At 35.3% G+C, this 14,928-nt stretch overlaps 1 non-coding gene across 1 annotated transcript; it reads left to right on the forward strand.

Annotated features, from left to right (window-relative positions):
* The first annotated feature begins 12,918 nt into the window (after positions 1-12,918).
* Positions 12,919-13,025, forward strand: LOC136221193 (small nucleolar RNA R71). Its single transcript, XR_010684975.1, has one exon. It is a non-coding gene; the product is annotated as a small nucleolar RNA R71 (small nucleolar RNA).
* The last annotated feature ends 1,903 nt before the right edge of the window (positions 13,026-14,928 follow it).

The raw sequence follows: 14,928 nt of genomic DNA on the forward strand, positions 1-14,928 counted from the left end.
TCTGAGCATGCTGACCCCTCCATTGCATCTGACGATGAGGCACACTCAACTGAGGTAATATCACTACCCCTGCTCAGAAATGAAATGATAAATGCCCTGGGTGACCTCTACACACTTATCAAAAAGTGTAATAAGAAGGTTAGAGCACTCAGCAGGCGATGTGACGAGATTGAAGAGGTCAAACTGAGTGACATTCGATATCTTCTCCAAGACAACTCAACTTTGCATAGCAACGTAGAATCTATGCACAAGTTTGTCTCTGAGGTCCAATCAGATTCTAAGAAACTGAGAAAGGATGTCACATCTATTCAGAATCAACTCAAGGTTCCAAATAAAAGAAATATTCCTCTGAACACTCAGTACCGAAGTACTAGTCAGCAGAGATGGAATCCTCAGCGGAATGTCCAGTGTGACTTCTATGGGAAGAAGGGACACACCACAAAGGTGTGCTGGCATGCTCAGCACTGGGGTGCTGACCAGTCAGTGAGATATCCCAAACGGAAGGTCATCTGTGACTTCTGTGGGAAAAATGGACACACTGTCCAAGTGTGTCGTCATAAGATTAAATATGATGTTTTACCTGCTGAGCTTAACAAACAAGGACCCAAAAAGACTTGGGTACCTAAAGATAACTAGTTATATTGCAGGTAAGCCTGAGGTGTGCTGAGAAGTCAAAAATGTGTTACATTGATAGCGCATGCTCGAGGCATATGACGGGTGATGAAACTCAGTTCATCACACTTGTGCGTAAACGAGGTGGAAGCGTAAGTTTCGGAGACAACAAAAAGGGTAAGATAGTAGGGTCAGGAACCGTTGGTGGTAATCCTACTATTGAGTCAGTCTCCCTAGTCAGTGGACTTAAATATAACTTACTCAGCGTAGCTCAGCTATGTGATAACGAGAGAAAAGTTATATTTGATAACACTGGATGTAAAATACTCGAGGGGAAAACAAACGAATTGATTTTAACTGCCCCTCATATTGATAATGTCTTTATGCTGAATTTGGAAAAGAAATTTTCAAAAAATGTATGCTTAGTGTCAAAGGAAGAAAATTCCTGGCTATGGCACAGGAGACTTGGTCATGTAAGCATGGACCTCCTGGCCAAATTAGCAAGAAAGCAATTAGTTGAGGGACTGCTAGAACTTAAGTTCGAAAAGGATCAATTGTGATACGCTTGTCAGGCTGGAAAACAAACTAAAACGTCTTTTCATAGTAAAAACGTTGTCTTAACCAAGCGTCCACTAGAGTTGCTACACTTGGATCTCTTCGGTCCAGTCCAGCCGCTGAGCTTGGGTGGTAGAAAATTTTCCTTGGTCATTGTAGATGACTTTTCTCGGTACACTTGGATCATCTTGCTGAGTAGCAAGGATGAAACCTTTGAGACATTTTCAACATTAGTAAGAAAACTTGAAAATGATAAAGACCTAAAGTTAGCTCACATCCGAAGTGATAATGGTGGAGAATTCAAAAACCAACAGTTTGTTGAATGTTGAGTGATTTTCGCAAGTGCACGGTTTCGCTTGTAGTAATAAAAATATCGATCCCACAGGGATACGTTTTTTAACGAAAAACTTATTTTTGAATCTATAAATTTCGAACTTGTTAGATTTACTATTGAATGTTAATGAAAAGTGAAATTTGTCTAATTGAATTTAGGAAAAATAATTGTTTAATTGAGTTTGTGGACTTTGAGTATTTGAAAATGCTAGAATAAGATTTTATATTAGAATATATCGATCGTTAGAAAAGTTTTATGATTTAGGGAAGAATTTTACAAAACATGAACATTTAGAACTTTTAGAAAAACAAATAAATGTATTCGTTTGCATTGAGCAAAGAAAACAACTTAAACTTTGTATTAATTATGATGATGAAATAAATGACGGAACCTCTAATTAATTGGCTTTGAACATGGCAAAACCCTTTAGCCGGTATAATGCCCTTAACCAAATTAAAACTCTACCGAGATAATAATTTGCCTAAGTGTTCAACAAAGTTTCCTTGTAATGATTTTGAATTAACTACGTTTTAATGAAAACACCAGCAATCACTTTAGTGGGTTGGTTACCATAAGTGCTGCATAATGATTTATCGAATAGAACAGACTTTATTAGATGAAATATAAATTGATACAAGTTTACAGAGAACATGGAGCATCGAGTTCTTCGAGGGCGTGCAAGTGAACGGCTGATCAGTCCTTTCCTTGGGTTTCCTTAGAGGTTGTCAGGCTCAGGGGCGAACACTCTACTCAATCTTTTCGCTGTAACTTCGTAATAGGGATTCGGTCGGCCTCTACCAAAATGCAAACTAAAACTGGAACAATATCTAAACGCTACTGTGTTTGTAATTAAACTATAAACAATATGTGTACCTCATCTTGTTTTGTACAGAATCTAATTTCTAACTCTCGAATTGTTTTTACTTAGAACTTATACATTAGTTCTACGCTCTGGTTCTATATCTATATTACATAACATTACATTGCATTTTTCTCAACATCAACTCTTTATTTATAGATGTTGAAGGGTTGTGATTGAAGTGATATGTCCTTTTGTGAAAAGACGTATTCGTTGGTAAAGAGTCGTGTCCGTTGTTAAGAATTGTGTTCTTTGTGAAGAGTCGTTTCTATCCACCCGAACGAACGCGTTTATTGATTTTCAACATGTGTTCATTGCACCTTTGGCAGAATTCTGCACTTACCGAGAATGGGGATCCTCGGCCGTGAATGGGGGAACATCAAGTTAAGCTTTGGACGAAGGGAGGAAGTAGCTGAAGGACGCGTGTCGCGGCCGTGGGTGGTGGATTCGCGGTCGCGGCACGGTGCGTTTTTTCACTTCTTTGCTCTCGTTCGTGTCCTTGACTTGGCGCTTTTGATTTACGTTGTCTTTGACTCCTTTTGTAGGGTTTTTCTTCTGTTTTTGATCCTTTTTCGTTCCTATTTGGATTTTACCAAATATTTAGGTACCTTGCAAGAAAGAAAGATATTCGAGAGTAAAAGTAATCTAAACAGATATAAATAACACAAATTTGTAATAAAAATGATGTAAATATTAATGATATTTTAGGTATATTTTGGGCTTAACAAATCTCCACACTTAATCTTTTGCTAGTCCCGAGCAAAATTTCACTGAATTTATTCCTTAACTAATCTCTTTATGAAATTAAAACATATATCTTTGTGTTTACCTTTTAAATTAGTTAAGCCGAAAATACTAACTTCGCATGGCAAATTTATACGCAAAATATCAAACTAACTTAGTATAAATACGATATATCATTCGTCTTGTATTTCAATGTTTAAATTGAAGTATTCGGGACGATGTAAGCACGCATGTTATTGAGTCTTTCATCTCAAGGCATTTCAAAGCACCAAATTTCCTTTCCCAAACTTGAATTATTATATATGATTTATTAAGTTTAATTTATTTGCTTAGTTACGCCCGTGATAAGGGTGGTCTCGACCGTAACTTTATATGCATTTTATTTGTGTTCGCTTAAGAGGTATCGACCATGCCATGGGTGGACGCAATCGTTACTTTAAACTTTAAACACGCTTAATTTTTCTTATTTAAACGTTCCTTCCATACCTCGATTGTGATAAGGGTGGTCGCAATCGTGGCCAAAAGCACGCTTTTATTTATTTATTTCTTCCCTTTCATACCTCGACTGTGATAAGGTTGGTCTCAATCGTGGCCAAAAGTTAAGAATATGATTTTTCTTTCTTTGATTATGAATTATAAATTGTAACTTGGGAAAAAGAAAGTTAGCACATTCATCCTATATTGACTTAAAATTCAACATGTATTATGGCTATAGTTTCCTTAAAAACTTCAATTGGTGTTAATGTAAGACAAAATCAAAACCGAGCTAAAAAATTGTTAGTTCAATTTAATGCCTATAAACCTAATTGAAAATTTAAAATAAGATCTATTGTATCATGAATTTCATGATATAAAATAGAGATTAAAATTAAAGAATTTATTACTTAAATACATTCACTCGAAATAATTTTTACTTAAAATCGTGTCGAAGATTTGAAGAGAAAAAAAAAAATTTTTTGAAAAATATTACCCGTATAGAAATATATTCTTTCTATCGATAATGATAACCTAAAAATAATCATAAAAAAAAATTTTAACTTATGATTAATTTATAAATGTATAAAAATGTTAAAATTTTGTTTTGTTGCATTCATTCGTTTGTATAAAATGATATATGTATATATCTCCTCCCACACTGAAATTGGACCATGTCCTCATTGGTGTAAAAGTGAGATAAAACATTAAAAATAAAACATACGAAAATAAAAGAAAGATTAGCAAAGAAAAACATTCAACATAAAATTAAATTGGAATTGTACGAAACATAATAAATAGAAATGGACGAAACTGAAATTAAAACAATATAATAAGAAAATGAAAGATAAAACCTAAACATTCGGTGGGGAATCCGGAGGTGTTGGTGAAGTTTCCACATTTCGGCGACGGAAAAATGAAAGCATCCGATGCCGAGTCGATCTATGCTCACGCCTCAAAGTATTGAGGTGGTCATTCATCACCATGTTGTTCTCCACCAAATCATCAATTCTTAAATTCATTTGTCTATTATTTGCATTGATTTGGTTCAAAATACGCCTTAAATCCACCGGATCATCATCGCGAGTTGCTTGGGCTTGTGGTGCATCGTCCGCTCCTTCCTCCGCACCTCCTTCTTCGGTACCTACATTTTGGGAACTAGAAGTACCTCCACCCATAGTGCCACGAAGATGTGCAGTACGGGAAGCATAAGAAATAAAAACGGGAGGAACCACAGAAACCAATAAATGAGCCCGCTCAAGAGCCGCAATGTCCAAAACCGGAACATACCCATGGTAGGTGGACATGTCATAAGTTGCCAATTCATCCCGTGCTCCCAAAACAATAGCGGTGATTAAATTACCGAGAGGGACTTGATTGGTATGAGCCCTCGAAGCACGATACAAATTGTCAAATAGCATTCCAATGCTATCAACCTTTAAACCTTTGAATAAACAATCCCAAACAAACAAATCCCGGACTTGAATCTTCGAACTCTCAACACGACCAAATAGTGAAAAACTCAAATATTTGTGAAAGAAGAACACACAATTGTCCTTAATCAATTTGCTTGAAGTGTTTTTAGAGTCGAAAGAAGTTTGATCCGAAAGAGTTTGCCAAAAAGAGTTATTGTCGAAATCCTTAAGCTTATCATAAAAATCACTAGTAGGGAAACCAAACATATTCCCCATAGCCTCATAATCTACGGTATAGGTAGTACCATTATTCCTAAAAGAAATTTCCGTTTTCTTTTTGTTCATCTTCAAAGTAACCAAAAACTCAACCACATAATCTGTAATTTGGGGAAAACGCATAGAAGCAAAAGTTGCCCACCCTAAAGTCTCAATAAAAGTATCAATTTGAGTAGCGAAGTTCATCTTCCTTACCGAATCAAAGTCAAGAAACTGCATGTCCACGAACTTACAAGTGGTGTTTGAAAAATGCTTGAAACGTCCAACTTCTTCCTCAGAATGAATATCGAAATAAGCCCCGCAACCAACACGAAGGCGATTAGCCTCGGTGACAGCCGGCTTGTGTCCAACACGCTTTGCTCTAGGCATGGTTATGGTGGTTAGGGTTAGAAAAATAAAAGATGAAGAGAGAAAAGCTTGAGGTTGAAGATGAAGTAGAAGTTGTATTGAGTCTTGAATTTGAAAGGTGTAGGTGATTGAAAAGGGTAATGAATAAATTGGGAAGAGTAAAAGTAAGGTATTGGGAAGAGGTTAGAGTAAGGGATTGGTTAAAATTGGAGGTGATGTGAGGTTTGTGTAAGTAATAGGGATATATAGGGTTGAATAGGAAGAGTAATAGTTAGATTAGGAATAGGAATAGGCTGAAAATAGGCAAAAATCCGGACTGATAAGTGCCTTAACCACGCGTGTCGCGACCGAGGACGCACATCCGCGGCCGCGGCACGCGTTTTTCAGAGAATTTTTCTCCGAATTTCTGTGTACTGCTTGCTGAAGTTACCGAGAATCTGCCATTCTCGGCCGCGGATCAGCCCCTGGTCACCCAAATTCTGTAGATTAACTCCATTTTGTGTATTTCCTTGATAAATTTTATCCTGAACTCCTTGAAAATGTAATCTGTACTTAAAAACATAAGTGTAAAACATTAAATGATAAGGAAAATCAAAGGTTTATCCTTATTAATGGAAAAATAAACGTAAATGCTTTAATTAATGTATGTAAGTTAAGAATATTAAAGGTTTTGAACTAAAATTAATTGAAGCATTTATGTTTGTTCAATAATGTAAGTTAAATGAATCTTTATTTAAGGAATTAAAACTTAGTTATTAATTTTTAACTAGTCATGAATTTACTAAAGTTTCATTTAATAGATTCATTAGTGTAGAATAATGAAAATAATGATAGTTTAACCATATAATCAAAATCAGGATATAATGCAAAAGAGAAATTATTATTTATTGGAAATATGTACAACATATATACAAACAAAACAAACAAAGCTATGCTATGCTATAAATTCGTCCCTTTCAATCGGGATTTCCTTAGCCCTATAGCGGTCTATTTTCATCTGCACGAAAGCTTGACGTTCTGGTGCAGAAAGAAAATGTGGGCCTGATCGAAATACTCGTTTCACTAGACCTTCATATTCTAAAAATTCATAGTCTAGCGTCGGAAAAGATTCAGCATCACTCCAAGGAACAGAAATACTTCCCTTGGTCCCTAGAATTATTCCACATATGATATTCCCGAATCCAACCTTCTTAGCCTTGGATCTAGACACGGCAACAAGACCCTCCATCAGAATCTTTGAAGAATCAACCATGTTGCCTTGAAATATGTCTTTGACCACACTACTGAATGTGCGACCGAACAGACTGTGACTCAGAAATTTATGCAAATACAGCATAGAGTTGGAGTGAAAAGACTGATTATAGGCAATTTTAGGATTGAAATGCCAGAATCCGGTGAGCATTCTCCAAATATCAGTGGATGTCATGTCTCTTCCAGGATGACGTTTGATAGTATCCTTTAAGGGAAAACCAAACCAAGCATGCAATTCAGGATATCCAAAAGTAAAGGTTTTGCCATCCCGACGAAAGCTAAGACGCACCCGACGCTTGTTAACAAAACGAACCGTACAGAAGAATTAGAATATCCAGTCTCCAATTATAGGAAACTTCATATCAACGAATTTGGTCCATCCTAAACGTTCCATATAGCGACTCATATCGTCTCTAATTCCTAGTTGATCGTTAAGAAAGTCATCCATGTATAACATTCCTACAAAGAATGTATATCGATGCCTCAAGAAGCGCCTTCCCTCATCATGATTGAAGATATGAAAGTTACATCCATAGCGCTCTGATATGTCAGTATGTTTATTGCGTGAAGCAACAACTTTCTTAGATGGTGTGTTGTTAGAAGTCATGGTGTTTGGAATGAGTAAGGAAGCAAAAGGTTCTGAACTTAGTTTCTAGTTTGATGAATTGTAAGAATATCAGAGAATTGTTCTGACAGAGATGAAAAGAATGTAACAGAAAACTAAACCTCTAGAACCTATTTATAAAATCCTAGGATGAAAAGAGGTGTTTGTTTTGAAGTGAAAAGGCATAAAATCAGACCTCTTAAAAATGAAGAAACTCAATTTTTCGTTTCTGAAAAGTTGTGTCTGCTGGAAGATGAAGAACACAGGTCTGATTTCTGCAGAAATTCACCGTGTCGCGACTGAGGATTCTGAGCCACGGTCGCGACACGCTGATTTCCTTGCGGAAATCAGGCGTCAAAACCTCTATTTTCTGATCCTCTATCGAGAATCCCTATCCTCGGTAAGTTCGGAATTTTCCTGTCTATCTGAAAATCAATTGAAATCAGAATTCTCAACTGAGAATCCCAAATCCTCTGTAAGTTCAGAACTTCCCTAGCTAACTAGAAATACCCAAATTCTCAACTGAGAATTTTAAATTCTCTATAAGTTCAGAAAATTCCTTATCTTTTTAAGAATTCTAAATATGTGAATTCTCAACTGAGAATTCCAAAATCTCAACTGAGAATCACTAAATTTCTTCTAACTCACATTAAATCCCTAAAATTTAATTAAAATCACGACTTGAATATATTTTTTATGTATCTAAAATTCTAACATAAAGTGATATAATTTAAAACAAAATAAAATAAAAAAAAATAAAAAAAAAAAATAAACTATGTGTAGAAAAACGAAATGATTTATATGTCAGGTAATCTTGTTACGAAATCAGTTCCTATTTCAGAAATATTTTCGTAATAAATTTTACATCGATTACCATTAACTTTGAAACGATTGCCGTTAGTTTCCTCAAGTTCTAAAGAACTATAGTCGAATGTTTTGACGACTAAATACGGTCTTGTCCATCTGGACTTAAGTTTTCCTGGAAATATACGAAGCCGTGAATTAAATAACAGCACCTTATCTCCAACATCAAAGTGTTTGACTTTGATCTTGGCATCGTGCCATTTTTTCACTCTTTCTTTATAAATCCTCGCATTTTCATACGATAGATGACGTAACTCATCTAACTCATTTAAATTGAGCAAACGTTTCTTTCCTGCTTGTTGTAAATCAAAAGTAAGTTTTCTAATAGCCCAATAGGCTTTATGTTCTAATTCGACTGGCAAATGACATGCCTTTCCATACACCAAACGGTATGGAGTCATTCCTATTGGTGATTTAAATGCAGTACGGTATGCCCATAGCGCATTATTGAGTTTTTGTGACCAATCTTTTCTTGATGATGAAACAGTTTTCTCTAGAATCCATTTGAGTTCTCTATTTGAGATCTCCGCCTGACCATTTGACTAAGGATGGTATGGCGTTGACACGCGGTGGCGTACTCCATACCTTTTCATAAGTATATCAAAATTTCGATTCATGAAATGGGTATCGCCATCACTAACAACGACTCTAGGACAACCAAATCTACAAAATATATCGTCAAGAAAATTAACAACTACTTTAGAATCATTCGTAGGGGTTGCAATTGCTTCAACCCACTTCGAAACATAATCAACGGCTACTAATATGTAAGTTTTACCATTGGAAGGCGGAAAAGGTCCCATGAAATCTATTCCCCACATGTCGAAGATTTCAACTTTCAATATGTTTGTGAGGGGCATCTCATCTTTCCTTCCTAAATTTCCTGTTCTTTGGCATTTATCACAACGAGTGATAAATGAACCAACGTCTTTAAACATCGTAGGCCAAAAGAAACCACATTCAAATATTCTAGCTACCGTTTTATTAACTCCATTATGTCCTCCGTATGAGCTGGAATGACATTCCGATATTATAGATTCATATTCATTTTCTCCAACGCATCTCCTAATTATCCCGTCACCACATGATTTGAATAAAAAGGGATCTTCCCAAAAATACTGTTTAATGTCGAAGAAAAATTTCCTCCTTTGTTGGAAAGATAATCCTTCCGGAACAATATCGGTTGCAAGATAATTAGCAATATCTGCATACCATGGTGACATGACACTTTCTACTTGATAGAGATGTTCATCGGGGAAATCATCTCGTATACCGATAGTTTCACTTATAGGACCGTTTTCATCTTCTAGTCATGATAGATGATCGGCGACAAGGTTTTCTACTCCCTTTTTATCTTTAATTTCTATATCAAATTCTTGTAACAACAAAACCCATCTAATCAGACGCGGTTTTGCATCTTTCTTAGCAAATAGATAACGTAAAGCTGCGTGATCTGTATAAATAATAACTTTAGATCCTAACAAGTATGACCTAAACTTATCACATGCAAATACTACGGCTAACATCTCTTTTTCTGTTGTTGTGTAATTTAACTGTGCACCGGACAATGTGTGACTTGCATAATATATAACATGTAATCTTTTATCCTTTCTTTGACCTAAAACACATCCTACAGCTAGGTCACTTGCATCACACATGATTTCAAAAGGCAAATCCCAATCGGGTTTAGCAATTATGGGTGCACTGACTAAGGTTGTTTTCAATGTTTCGAAAGCTTTAATGCAATCTTCATTAAAATCGAAGGTTGAATCCTTCATAAGCAAATTAGTAAGTGGTTTGGAAATCACAGAAAAGTTTTTTATAAATCGTCTGTAAAAACCTGCATGTCCTAGAAATGATCTTACTCCCTTGACAGTTGTTGGTGGGGGTAATTTTTCTATTAATGAAGTTTTTGCTCTATCCACTTCTAATCCTTTTTCAGATATTTTATGACCTAAAACAATTCCTTCGTCAACCATGAAATGACATTTTTCCCAATTTAATACTAAATTCGTTTCTTCGCATCTAGAAAGAACTTTATCTAAGTTTTTTAAACATGCATCAAAAGAATCTCCATAAACTGAAAAATCATCCATAAATACTTCCATGATATCTTCAATGAAATCATTAAAAATTGCAGTCATACAACGTTGAAAAGTTGTTGGTGCATTACATAGACCAAAAGGCATTCTCCTATATGCAAATGTTCCATAAGGACATGTGAAGGTTGTTTTATCTTGGTCATCCGGGTAAATATATATTTGAAAGAATCCGGAATAACCATCAAGAAAACAATAAAATGCATGACCGGCTATCCTTTCGATCATTTGATCAATGAAAGGTAAAGGAAAATGATCTTTCCTAGTTGCCTTACTTAGGTTCCTATAATCTATACAAACCCTCCAACCAGTGGTGGTTCGCGTAGGTATTAATTCACCTTCATCATTCCTTACTACAATTATGCCTCCCTTTTTGGGTACACAATGGATTGGACTAACCCATTCACTATCCGAAATAGGATAAATGATTCCATTGTCTAAAAGTTTAGTAATCTCATTTTTGACTACTTCTTTCATATTCGGATTTAAACGTCTTTGTCTATCCGCTTTAGGTGGCTTATCTTCTTCTAAGTGAATCCTATGCATTACAATACTAGGATTAATTCCTTTTAAATCTGAAATCTGCCATCCCATACTTCCTATTCTATTTCTAACAACTTCTTTCAATTTTTCTTCTTGATTTTCTGTTAATTTGTTAGAGATGATTATAGGTAGAGTATCACTTCCGCCTAGGAAAGTGTATCTCAGATGGTTTGGTAATTCTTTAAGTTCTAATTTAGGTGGAACTACTACTGAAGGCGGAACTGGTCCATCTTCTCGAATCAAAGGCTCTGGGTCCTTATCTTCTAATTCTTCACCCATTATAGGTTCTATTATTTCTTCTCTTTGAACAATGTCATTAACACATTCTTTAACTAAATCAAGTTTCATACAGGCGAAATCCTCCATAGGATATTTCATTGCTTGATTCATATCGAACTCGATCTTATCGTCACCTATTCTTAAAACTACTTTTCCTTCCGACACATCAACTAGAGCACGTCCCGTATTCATGAACGGTCTACCAAAGATTAGCGGACAATTAGCATCATAAGCAAAATCTAAGATAACAAAATCAGTAGGAAAAATAAACTTGTCAACTTTTACTAAAACATCCTCAATTATACCATATGGTCTTTTAGTGGATTGATCCGCTAATTGCAAAACCATATTGGTACGTTTGATGTCTTCTTCTAAACCTAATTTTTCAAAAATAGACAATGGCATCAAGTTTATACTAGCTCCTAAATCACAAAGACAACTTGGGAATTCCATATTTCCCAATTTACACGGAATGGTAAAGCATCCGGGATCTTTGAGTTTAGTAGGTAATTTGCTTGATACTATCGAACTACAATCTTCAGTAAGTGAAATGGATGAAATTCCTTCCCAACTAATCTTTTTTGAAATTAAATCTTTCAAGAATTTTCCATAGTTAGGAATTTGCGTAATTGCATCCATGAATGTTAAATTTATATGCAAATTTTTAAGTTTATCTAAAAATGATAAAAAGTTGTTTATCGTGGTCCTTATTTCGGACCTTGTGTGGAAAAGGTGGCTTTGGTACAAAAGGTTTTGTACTAGAGTCAATTGGTGTATCTTTTTGTTTTAATGTATCTTCTTTGGATTTTAGTAAATTATTTCCAGGTAAAGTTGAATTTCCGAGCATTTCCGGACCTAAGTAGTTTTTCCCTGAGTGAAGAGTGATAGCCTTAACATGCTCTTTCGGATTTTCTTCCGTTTGGCTGGCAAGACTTCCCTCTTTGCGGGATGGAATTGATTTAGCAAGTTGTCCAATTTGAACCTCCAAATTATGGATGCTAGATGATTGGTTTTTGATAAGCTGATCGAATTTACTTTCGATCCGTTTAAAACCATCGTCTTGATTACTTACCTTTCCATTCATAGCATCTATAAATTTGTCGATTTTTGAAGATAAAGTGCTAATCGTATCTCTTGTTTGATTTTGATAATTATTTACACGATATTGATTAGCATTTGCATTATTATTATTATTACTATCTTTCCAGTTAAAGTTAAGATGATTTCTCCATCCAGGATTATAAGTATTAGAATAAGGATTAATAGTTTGGTTTTGTCCTTGGACAAAATTTACCTGTTCTATCCCATTCATACCTTCGTAATCAATGTCTGTCTGGATCGGATTACCATTAGGATCGCACGGTGCCATAAACCTATCAACTTTGTGCGATAAGGCAGAAAATTGGGCTTGTAACATCGCAACTGGATCAAGATTCATTATACCTTTAACCGATGATGTACCTGAGGATGATGGTTTCGCCATTGGTATATGTCCATGCTCTGCGGGCCACATACTGCTGTTGATTGCCATTTCCTCCAAAAGTTCTCTTGCTTGGACGAACGTCTTCTTCATAAATAACCCTCCAGACATAGCATCTAATGAACCTCTAGTCGTAGGATTTAATCCATTATAAAATGTCTGCATTAAAAGTGCATCTGGCAATTGGTGGTGTGGGCATAAACGTTGAAGTTCTTTAAAACGTTCCCAAGCTTCATAAAGAGTTTCATTATCATTTTGGGTAAAAGATGTCAATTCTTTGATGACTCTTGCGGTTTTTGCTAAAGGAAAATATTTTGATAAAAACGCTTGGGCTAATTGGTCCCAAGTTTCAAATGTTGCAGTAGGCATAGAAGTTAACCAAATTTTTGCCTTATCCTTCAAAGTGAAAGGAAAGAGGCGAAGTTTGATTGCTTCGGCTGTTACATCAGTAATTTTAAAAGTATCACAAATTTCTAAGAAATTTGTCAAATGGGCATTAGGGTTTTCGTTAGGTAGTCCATAAAACGTTACGTTGTTTTGCAACATATTAAGCAAAGCAGGCTTAATTTCAAATTGATTTGCGTTTATACGGGGTCTAACTACACTATTAGTTACACCGGCCATTCCTGACCTAGCATAATCCATAAGTGTCGGTGGATCGGCCATATTTTCTGGCTGGACTACTTTGGTTTTTAAGGGTGTTTTGTCTTTGTTTTTTTTTTGTCTTTCTTGTTTTTCTTAAGTGTTCTTTCAATTTCTGGATCAAGTGGGTCTGGTGGCGTGCCCGAACTTCGCGAACTGCGCATGAACTTGAAATTGTTGCACGAACCAAACTACCTTCAAAACAAAATTGAAAAAAAATATGTTATATAAACTGAAAATAAATAAAATGTAAAAGTTGTATAAAAATAATGTGTAAACCTAGATTCGAAAATAAAATACGAAAAATAAAAATTTTGTCAAAAATTTTGGCGTATCCCCTGCAACGGCGCCAAAAACTTGTTGAGCGATTTCCGCAAGTGCACGGTTTCGCTTGTAGTAATAAAAATATCGATCCCACAGGGATACGTTTTTTAACGAAAAACTTATTTTTGAATATGTAAATTTCGAACTTGTTAGATTTACTATTGAATGTTAATGAAAAGTGAAATTTGTCTAATTGAATTTAGGAAAAATAATTGTTTAATTGAGTTTGTGGACTTTGAGTATTTGAAAATGCTAGAATAAGATTTTATATTAGAATATATCGATCGTTAGAAAAGTTTTCTGATTTAGGGATGGATTTTACAAAACAGGAACATTTAGAACTTTTAGAAAAACAAATAAATGTATTCGTTTGCATTGAGCAAAGAAAACAACTTAAACTTTGTATTAATTATGATGATGAAATAAATGACGGAACCTCTAATTAATTGGCTTTGAACGTGGCAAAACCCTTTAGTCGGCATAATGCCCTTAACCAAATTAAAACTCTACCGAGATAATAATTTGCCTAAGTGTTCAACAAAGTTTCCTTGTAATGATTTTGAATTAACTACGTTTTAATGAAAACACCAGCAATCACTTTAGTGGGTTGGTTACCATAAGTGCTGCATAACGATTTATCGAATAGAACGGACTTTATTAGATGAAATATAAATTGATACAAGTTTACAGAGAACATGGAGCATCGAGTTCTTCGAGGGCGTGCAAGTGAACGGCTGATCAGTCCTTTCCTTGGGTTTCCTTAGAGGTTGTCAGGCTCAGGGGCGAACACTCTACTCAATCTTCTCGCTGTAACTTCGTAATAGGGATTCGGTCGGCCTCTACCAAAATGCAAACTAAAACTGGAACAATGTCTAAACGCTACTGTGTTTGTAATTAAACTATAAACAATATGTGTACCTCATCTTGTTTTGTACAAAATCTAATTTCTAACTCTCGAATTGTTTTTACTTAGAACTTATACATTAGTTCTACGCTCTGGTTCTATATCTATATTACATAACATTACATTGCATTTTTCTCAACATCAACTCTTTATTTATAGATGTTGAAGGGTTGTGATTGAAGTGATATGTCCTTTTGTGAAAAGACGTATTCGTTGGTAAAGAGTCGTGTCCGTTGTTAAGAATTGTGTTCTTTGTGAAGAGTCGTTTCTATCCACCCGAACGAACGCGTTTCTTGATTTTCAACATGTGTTCATTGCACC

This window comes from Euphorbia lathyris, chromosome 2 (assembly GCF_963576675.1).
Source record: "Euphorbia lathyris chromosome 2, ddEupLath1.1, whole genome shotgun sequence".
Taxonomy (NCBI): domain Eukaryota; kingdom Viridiplantae; phylum Streptophyta; class Magnoliopsida; order Malpighiales; family Euphorbiaceae; genus Euphorbia; species Euphorbia lathyris.